We start from the raw sequence: 8,955 nt of genomic DNA, 5'->3' as shown, positions 1-8,955 counted from the left end.
AAGTGTGTGTGTGTGTGTGTTTTAAAATTAAAAAAGAATAGAAATTGTAATAGAAAATTTGCAAAATTAAAATAGTTATATGTTTAAATATAAAAATATAAAAAAGAATTAAAATTATAGTAGAAAATTTAAAAAATTAAAAATCTGTAGGGGCGATGCGCCATGGGAACTCGTCATAGCTGCGTCTGTAACAGGAAAAAAAAACATTTTTATTAGTACTTTAAAAATATTTTCTAAAATGATAAAAATTATAAATACTCACAATCTATTCGGAGTCTCTCTCATCTGACGACCTGGAGTCCTCCTGCAGAATTTCGGGGAGCCACGGTTCCTCTGTCTCCCACACCTCATACGGAAGCTCACCAAAGAGTTTCCGCAAACAAAGACGATAGATAAAAGATCCTTTGAGCCTTTTTCAGTTTTTTTTCAACACATGTGTGTGTGTATTAAATGAGTTATGTACAAGTCGCTTTCTTCTTTCTTCTAAAAAGTCTATCCTTCTTTCTTTTTTTATCTGTAGCAGCCTCTCTTTTCGAAGATACTTTATTTCCACAACAACAGGATCTTCAAATTGCATAAGTTCTATATCGGTATTTTCATCGACCACATCACATAAAAAATCTATATCGTCACAGATCTCGAAAAACAGTTTTAACGATCTTGCATAAGTCTTTGGTAAACCAATTTCACGATTTTGTAAAAATTGCACTACAGAATTCATGGCACTACCGAAGGCGTTGTAGTTTATGCGATACTAAACTATTCAAAAGTTAAATAGAATATTATTTAAATTGGACGCGATTGAAAATAAAATCGAATCTACTATGCATTGCAATAAACATATAAAAATTGTGCTTTACAAAATGTATTCAAAATATTCAATTGGTGGTCGAAGCATTATTATAAAGGTTTGATCAATCCATATTTATAATAAACTATTGTCAAAATACATATGCGTTATTATCTTTTTTTCTATCCTCTCCTTATAGCAAGTATTATATACCTTATCCTTGTATACATCTGTGTGGTGAATAATATATTACAGTACGTGATGCATTTTTCTGTTAGTTTGCATTTTCAGCAGACAATAGACGTGGAATATTTAACATCTTTAAACAAGTAGTCGATCAATGACAGTTGATTACGAACTGATCATGGTTCGTTTTTAATGTTGATTGAGGTTTATTTGATGTTGAGATCGACGTTCGTTTGAAGTATGATAGTGGTTCAAACATGGTTGAATCGATGTTTCAATCGATGTTGATCAATGTTCGTTACATGTTTGTTTAATGTTTATTTGATTGTGTCGTGATTCAATAATCGTTTTATTATAATTATCTGTATGAACACTGTGTGGAGCGACAGTTGTCTTTTTTATTACTGATTTTTATTATTTCTTTCTTCGCCTATTCTTTATAAAACGTATCCTGTGTATAATTGGATCTAAATTCATTCTGCTAAAGATGCTGAAAAATACTTATGTAGATGAGACGTGATACTCGAGTTAGAAGAAAATGAGAGTTTTTTCTTGTCCATCTCTGTAGTATTATATCGTATTATATTTCAGTACGTGATGCAGTTGCATCTGGTACTATATTTCGATTCACGATATTAAAATAATTAACGTCTCTTAAACAGTACAAATAGTTGATTTTTGTTTATTATAATTGATCATGATACATTTTATGTTGATTGACGTTCGTTTGATGTACGATAGTGGTTCAAACATGGTTGGATCGATGTTCATCGCGGTTCGATAGATGTTTGTTTGATGTTTATTTGATGTATGATTGTGGTTCGAACATGGTTGGATCGATGTTTCAATTGATGTTGATCAATGTTCGATACATGTCTGTTTAATGTTTATTTGATTGTGTCGTGATTCAATAATTGTTTTATTATAATTATCTGTATGAATGCTGTGTGGAGAGGCAGTTGTCTTTTTCATTACTGATTTTTATTATTTCTTTCTTCGCCTATTCTTTAATGTGACAATCCTCTAACGAACGTAGTACGTAAAATTACATGAATCAGCAATTATCCCCTCCAATGTTAAAACTTGCGATACAAGAAAAATCTATCCTACAACCAAAATTGTACGCCGAATATTATATGAAGTTATAAGGCGCTCTTAAACCGAGCAGAAACGCTCGTTTTATTCGTTTTCGATTGGAAAACATCACAATCTGCAATGGGAAGATGGAAACATTCCATACTACATGGCTAAACGTTTAATCACTGAAACTGTGACGTTGAAAGATGCAGCTTCTCGAATGTATGTTAAGGGGCATGAAAAACGAGAATGGTTGGCAAATTTACTGGTAGATGATGCGAGAATCGGCCTTATTATCGAGACATTGGATAACGACTATGAAGACGTTCCTCCTTTAGATAAATTTAATGTTACTCTGCACTACGATAAACATGTAAGAAATTGCGCTTTACAAAATGTATTTAAAATATTCAATTGGTGATCGAATCATCATCATGAAGGTTTAATCAACCCATATTTACATTAAAAACTATAGTTCAAGTATTATTTTCTATATTCTGTAATTAAATTTTTTTAATTTTAAATAAATTTGGAATTTTTATACATTTATATTTCTTTTACTGTCACCTTCTTTCCTTACCATCATGCTCTCTCCTTTCCTTACACATCATACTCTCCTTGTCCTACTTCTATAGCGCTGTCCTTTTCTCACCATGCGCGCTCTCCTTCTTCTCTATTCTTTCTCTCACCATGCGCGCTGTTCTTCCTCTCTATTCTTTCTCTCGCACCCATATCTCCTTTTCCTGCCATCATGCTCTCCTTTTCTTATCGTCATGCACTCCTTGTCCTACACATACACCACATCGTACTATAGAACGCCTAATTATATTTATTATTTATATTTATAGTCAAATATACATGATAATGTCCACCCACTATGCGACACGTTATTCTTTAGCGCAAACATTCGTACTGTCGGCGCGTTATTTTTTAGCGCAAACATCCGTACTGTCGACGGTCTGTTTATGTTATCATTTAGCCAAAAATTTTATCTTACGCTTTGTCGTATACATTTGTAACCGAATATTTCAATCGTCGTATACATTTGATTCGATTTCATCATACGACAGCCGCACACACGGTGCTATAACTTTTGAATAGTTTAGTATCGCATAAACTACAACGCCTTCGGTAGTGCCATGAATTCTGTAGTGCAATTTTTACAAAATCGTGAAATTGGTTTACCAAAGACTTATGCAAGATCGTTAAAACTGTTTTTCGAGATCCGTGACGATATAGATTTTTTATGTGATGTGGTCGATGAAAATACCGATATAGAACTTATGCAATTTGAAGATCCTGTTGTTGTGGAAATAAAGTATCTTCGAAAAGAGAGGCTGCTACAGATAAAAAAAGAAAGAAGGATAGACTTTTTAGAAGAAAGAAGAAAGCGACTTGTACATAACTCATTTAATACACACACACATGTGTTGAAAAAAAACTGAAAAAGGCTCAAAGGATCTTTTATCTATCGTCTTTGTTTGCGGAAACTCTTTGGTGAGCTTCCGTATGAGGTGTGGGAGACAGAGGAACCGTGGCTCCCCGAAATTCTGCAGGAGGACTCCAGGTCGTCAGATGAGAGAGACTCCGAATAGATTGTGAGTATTTATAATTTTTATCATTTTAGAAAATATTTTTAAAGTACTAATAAAAATGTTTTTTTTTCCTGTTACAGACGCAGCTATGACGAGTTCCCATGGCGCATCGCCCCTACAGATTTTTAATTTTTTAAATTTTCTACTATAATTTTAATTCTTTTTTATATTTTTATATTTAAACATATAACTATTTTAATTTTGCAAATTTTCTATTACAATTTCTATTCTTTTTTAATTTTAAAACACACACACACACACTTTATATGTATACACATACACACTTTTTAAATAAAATTTATGTTAAACTTATATATATTTATTACTTATCCACCTTCATCATCTATCCCATCCTTCTTCCTCTGTATTAGATATAATTAGATAATAAGATAACATTTAACATTATAAAAAACTTAACATGCAAAAATTATCTTTTTTCTCGCGTACGCCTTAGCCTCCGTCTTATCGCGCCTCCGCTATCCTCCTTCCTCTCTATTCTTTCTCTCGCACCCCATAACACGCTCTCCTTCTCGCTATCCTTCTTCCTCTCTATTCTTTTCTCTCGCACCCATATCTCCATTTCCTACCATCATGCTCTCCTTTTCTTACCATCATGCCCTCCTTTTCCTATCATCATGCACTCTCTTGTCATACACATACAGCGCTTTCCTTCTCACACCACGTCATACTCTCCTTGTCCTACGCTATATAGAACGCCTATATCACCGTCTCCCTCTAACGCGTTGCGAACGCCTATAGCACCTTCTCCCTCTACCGCGTTGCGAACGTCTATCGCACCTTCTCCCTCTACCGCGTTGCGAACGTCTATCGCACCGTCTCCCTCTACCACGTTGCGAACGTAATTATTTATTGCAAATATACATTATGGATAAACAGAGTGGGGTGATTATTTTATCTATAACAGTTGACATTCCTCTCTCACCATCAGACCTCCGCAGTCAGTCGGAGAGGACACTCCCTCCACGTGCGGAACCATATGTATGCCTTCCCCCCTCCCCCTCTCAATCAGGGGGGTGTTTGGTACCAACCTTTCCCCCTCAATCTGGGGGGGACATTTGGTACCTCCCCCTTCCCCTCAGTCTAGGGGGACATTTGGCCTCCCCCACGGGAGGCGAGGTACCTCGCCTCGTCTCCTCCCCGCTTACCCCACCCCCCTCAGATCCCTGGATTAGAACTCTCTTATCCTATCTACTTATATACACTTTTTTCTTTTTACAACGGTATTCTGTAATGCCCCCATGGTAGCGTATCGATATTTTTAGGTATTAAATACCGTTTATCATCGTGTGGACTTAAAGCAATTTTTTTCTGCCGCGTGGTATATACTTTATGCATTTTTGATCTTATAGTCGATTGCTGTCGCGTCATTTTAATTCCTTCGTTCAGACACTGCATGTAATCGTCAAATGTTATCGTTTTCGCGACAACGTTATTCTTGACACCTTTTACCTTTTACGTATTCTTTTTACCATCTACTTTTAGCGCATATATTTTTGCTCTAAGCCCGACAAATTCTGTCATTATCATACCGTTGTTTTCATCCTTCATCAGACCCGGTACCTTTTTATTCACGAGCGGTATACCGTACGCATTGTCTATCGCATAGTCGCTCGTGTCGAACTTGCCGATGTCGCGTTTCATATTCTCGTACACGTCTTCGCACTCAATGTGATATATGAAACTATCCGTGTCGGTGTACATGACTTTACATTTTCCTTGTTACATTGGAATCATGTAATCGTGATAAAATTCGTACAAACACATCTTGGATACATCAAGTATACACATACCTACATAGATTTGGTTTGTAAAACTTCACCTCGAGTCTACGCAATTCCACAGCGATTAAATTTTCCGAAAAAACACTCCTGCTATTAAAATTTGGTTTCGTGATCATCGCCTTTGCGCCTATCGTCCCATTTTGTTATAAGTTTAACATCTACGCGATTGCGCACATTTTCCATCGTTTTGCCGAAAACTGCATTATTCATTAATTTGTATAAATTCTTTTCAAAATCATTTTTCGCCATTGTTCTAAATTGCGTGTTTAATTCAATATATGTACGTAACCATGGAGATTGCGCGAATTGTAATATGCGATGAATTTTTGTAACGCGAAGACCGTGTCGCATACATTGCTGCAGATTGCGGTAGTGTATTACGTATCGTTTCTTATCGTATAAGGTTGCGAGCAACTTGTTCTCTCGCCTGCCGGGTGGTTTGTTACGTGTCGGACAAAACGGTAAGTAAGTATGTGCGTCGTGAAGATGTTGCGGGTACTCGAGATCGACTTCGAGGATATAGCCTGTAGGCGAATTGGACGCGATCGATGATAGATCAAAATTGGATATATTGTCGACCCATTGAAAATTAGCGTAAGGCAAAGGTTGACACATTGCCCATCCGTATAAATTATTTACATCGAAATACATTAGATACGATGACGGTTTCAATGGGTCGTATGACTGCATGTGCTTGTTATTAGCATGCGCGTATCTGTTGGAACATTGACTCAAACCACCACGTATATCTCGTTCTATAAACATTTTCATATCGATGTCAGTGAGCAATTCAAACTTAATGTTTGTATGCTTCAACATGGCATCCCACGTGTATCCGGGAAGAGTATAGTAATGCGCAGGATCGAGCAACTCTTGATACAATTGTCACGAAAATTTTCAAAAACATCGACTAACAAGACAATTTTTAAATATAGATCGCTATATTCGCCTAGCGTTCTAATGGAGAATCGGTTCCAAACAGTCTCGGCGTGCGCGTAATCGTTCTCGGATACTGTTATCGGTCAAGAAACTGTAAAATAATTCGCGCGGAGGTAAACATATATCGTGCAATTTATCTACACAATCGATATATTCGTACGGAAAGACACCTTTTCGCGTTAACAAATCAAAGTCTTCTACACGCAAATTTTCATATTCAGATTGTAAAATTTTTAATTTATCTTTACTGAGAAAAGATGCTAATTTGTTGAGACTTGTTGTGAGAAATTTAAAAAAATCGATGAAACGTAATTTAATGTGATTTCGCGAATTGTCTTCCGTAAGTTTAACATCTTTCGTAAATGAAATGTATTTTTCTTTAGTTATCGGAAGTAGATCGATTCTTCCTTCGAACGCTGTGGCTATTTCCTCGATGATAAAATGTGAATCGTAACCGGATAAATTGTGGAAAATAATTGGAATATAAAAGGATTCCTTATAATTTAGATTGCAATTTGAATGCGCGGGACCTCTGTACCGCCCAGTGAGGTGACAATGATCGTGTACACGCGTATCGTCTTCCACGAATGGTTTCTCACATATATGACATTGAGTAGCGCTGTTAAACTTTTCCAATTCTTCACGCGTCAAATTTATCATGGGAAGATTTGTAGATAAAATTGTTTTCACGCGCGTTGCTAAATTTTTAAATTCTTCAGCAAACCATGCAATGCAATTATTATCCCGACATGAATGATACGCGGATAACGATTTGTACGAGCAATGTACATAATAAGCGATACTAAACACTTGATGATGCTGGTATAAATTTTTTTCTGCTTCTTCTTTGTCCGTCTTTCTCAAAACACATTCCAGGTCGGCATACATGACGAAAGGAACCTGCTCCTTCCTGTTATAGTTGTTAAAAGCTAATCACTTATCTTTATCGCTCGGTAATCGAATAGCACAGTTATTTATCTTCCCACAGTCTACAGTATGTAACTGTAGTTTCTCATTCGAATAAAAATAATGTAGACAACTATAAAAAATAAAAATAATAATTATATATATATTTTAACGTCTATAAAATAGGAATAATAATTATATATTTATTTTGAAAAAAATCAATAATAGTAAATATACATACCGATCGCAGATATATTTTTGTCCATTGAGTTGCGAACTCACGAGTCGGGATAAATTCTTGATCCACGCGAAATGTCCGATATCTTGCGCATCTTGAATGTAGAGCAAATTGGCGTGCTTGTCCCTCTTTTGCTCCGAAAGACGAACAGGAACAATATTTTCGTTTTCGATGGTATACACATTGATTGAAATATTGTTGTTAATTTCAAACTTTTTAATTTGATTAAGAGTCACTGGAAACTCAATGTCTCGAAGATTTAGCACATCTGTATAACGCGGGTACGATAATTCTCGTTCAACGATTCTTTCAGCGGGGTACATAGCAGCAGTCACTGTCCATGCAAAACATGCATTGTCTTTGGATCGCACGTTAACTACCGCTCATTTCATCATTATCTTTCGCAGTAATATAATATGAAATCCCGCACGCATAGGATTATATTTATTTATATTTACAGTCAAATTAAGTATACGCGATAATGCCCACCCACTATCACGTTCTTGAAATTCTTCGAGAGATGCTAAAGTGGGCTCGATAACACGTTGCTCGTACCATTCGCGTAAATCAGATGTACGAAAGAGTTCACAGTTTTTTGTACTTACACTTTTATTGTCGTGCTTTTCACCCGCCACAAACTCACCGTTAAACACAGTATTCACTTTCACACTGCAGTGTGTTTTGATTGCGTCTCGCACATGTTCGAGCACGATATCACTCGCGTCTTCGAGAAACTGGCGAGGTTCGATATAATTGATATTGATTATCGCACCAGTCGATATACGGTTCTCGAACGCTGTATCAATTTCTCGCCAAAATAGTGCAGCTTGATGCGCGCTGTGTCCGGCACCCACGTGTACGAAACGTTTGCGCAACGCATTTTTCAGTCCTTCGAGTCGCGCGATCTTTGCGATCAACAATTGTTGATATCCGATCGATATTCGCGGTCGTTTAATTCGACTCTGTTCTTTCAACGACTTGATATAATCATCGCATCGCACCTCCCACGCAAAGTACTCCTCCACCGAATTTATCAAGGTGGATTGATGTGTTAAAACCTGCTCCATTTTTTACATATAAGGTACACTCGCGCAAGCTTCGACAATAATGGCGAGATGTGACTCTCTGTTCTGATTTATATCTAATCGTTATATTCTTTTCGCGTTGCGAAACGTTATTCTTTCGTGTAAACATACGTCATTTCTATAATATCATATCTCTTTATCTCACACATATTTCATGGTAATGTAATATAATATGACATCCTGTACGCATAGGGTTATATTTATTATTTATATTTATAGTCAAATATACATGATAATGCCCAGCCACTATGCGAAACGTTATTCTTTAGCGGAAACATTCGTACTGTCGGCGCGTTATTCTTTAGCGCAAACATTCGTACTGTAGGCGCGTTATTCT

The 8,955-nt window shown here is 36.3% G+C and overlaps 1 pseudogene; it reads right to left on the bottom strand.

The window, feature by feature from the left end:
• Window positions 1-4,881: 4,881 nt before the first annotated feature.
• LOC140675948 (uncharacterized) lies at window positions 4,882-8,600 on the bottom strand (annotated as a pseudogene).
• Window positions 8,601-8,955: the final 355 nt, after the last annotated feature.

This window comes from Anoplolepis gracilipes, unplaced genomic scaffold (genome assembly GCF_047496725.1).
Source record: "Anoplolepis gracilipes unplaced genomic scaffold, ASM4749672v1 Contig22, whole genome shotgun sequence".
Taxonomy (NCBI): Eukaryota; Metazoa; Arthropoda; class Insecta; order Hymenoptera; family Formicidae; genus Anoplolepis; species Anoplolepis gracilipes.
The sequence above is the reverse complement of the archived record's forward strand: the minus strand, read 5'-3'. Positions and strand labels throughout refer to the sequence as shown.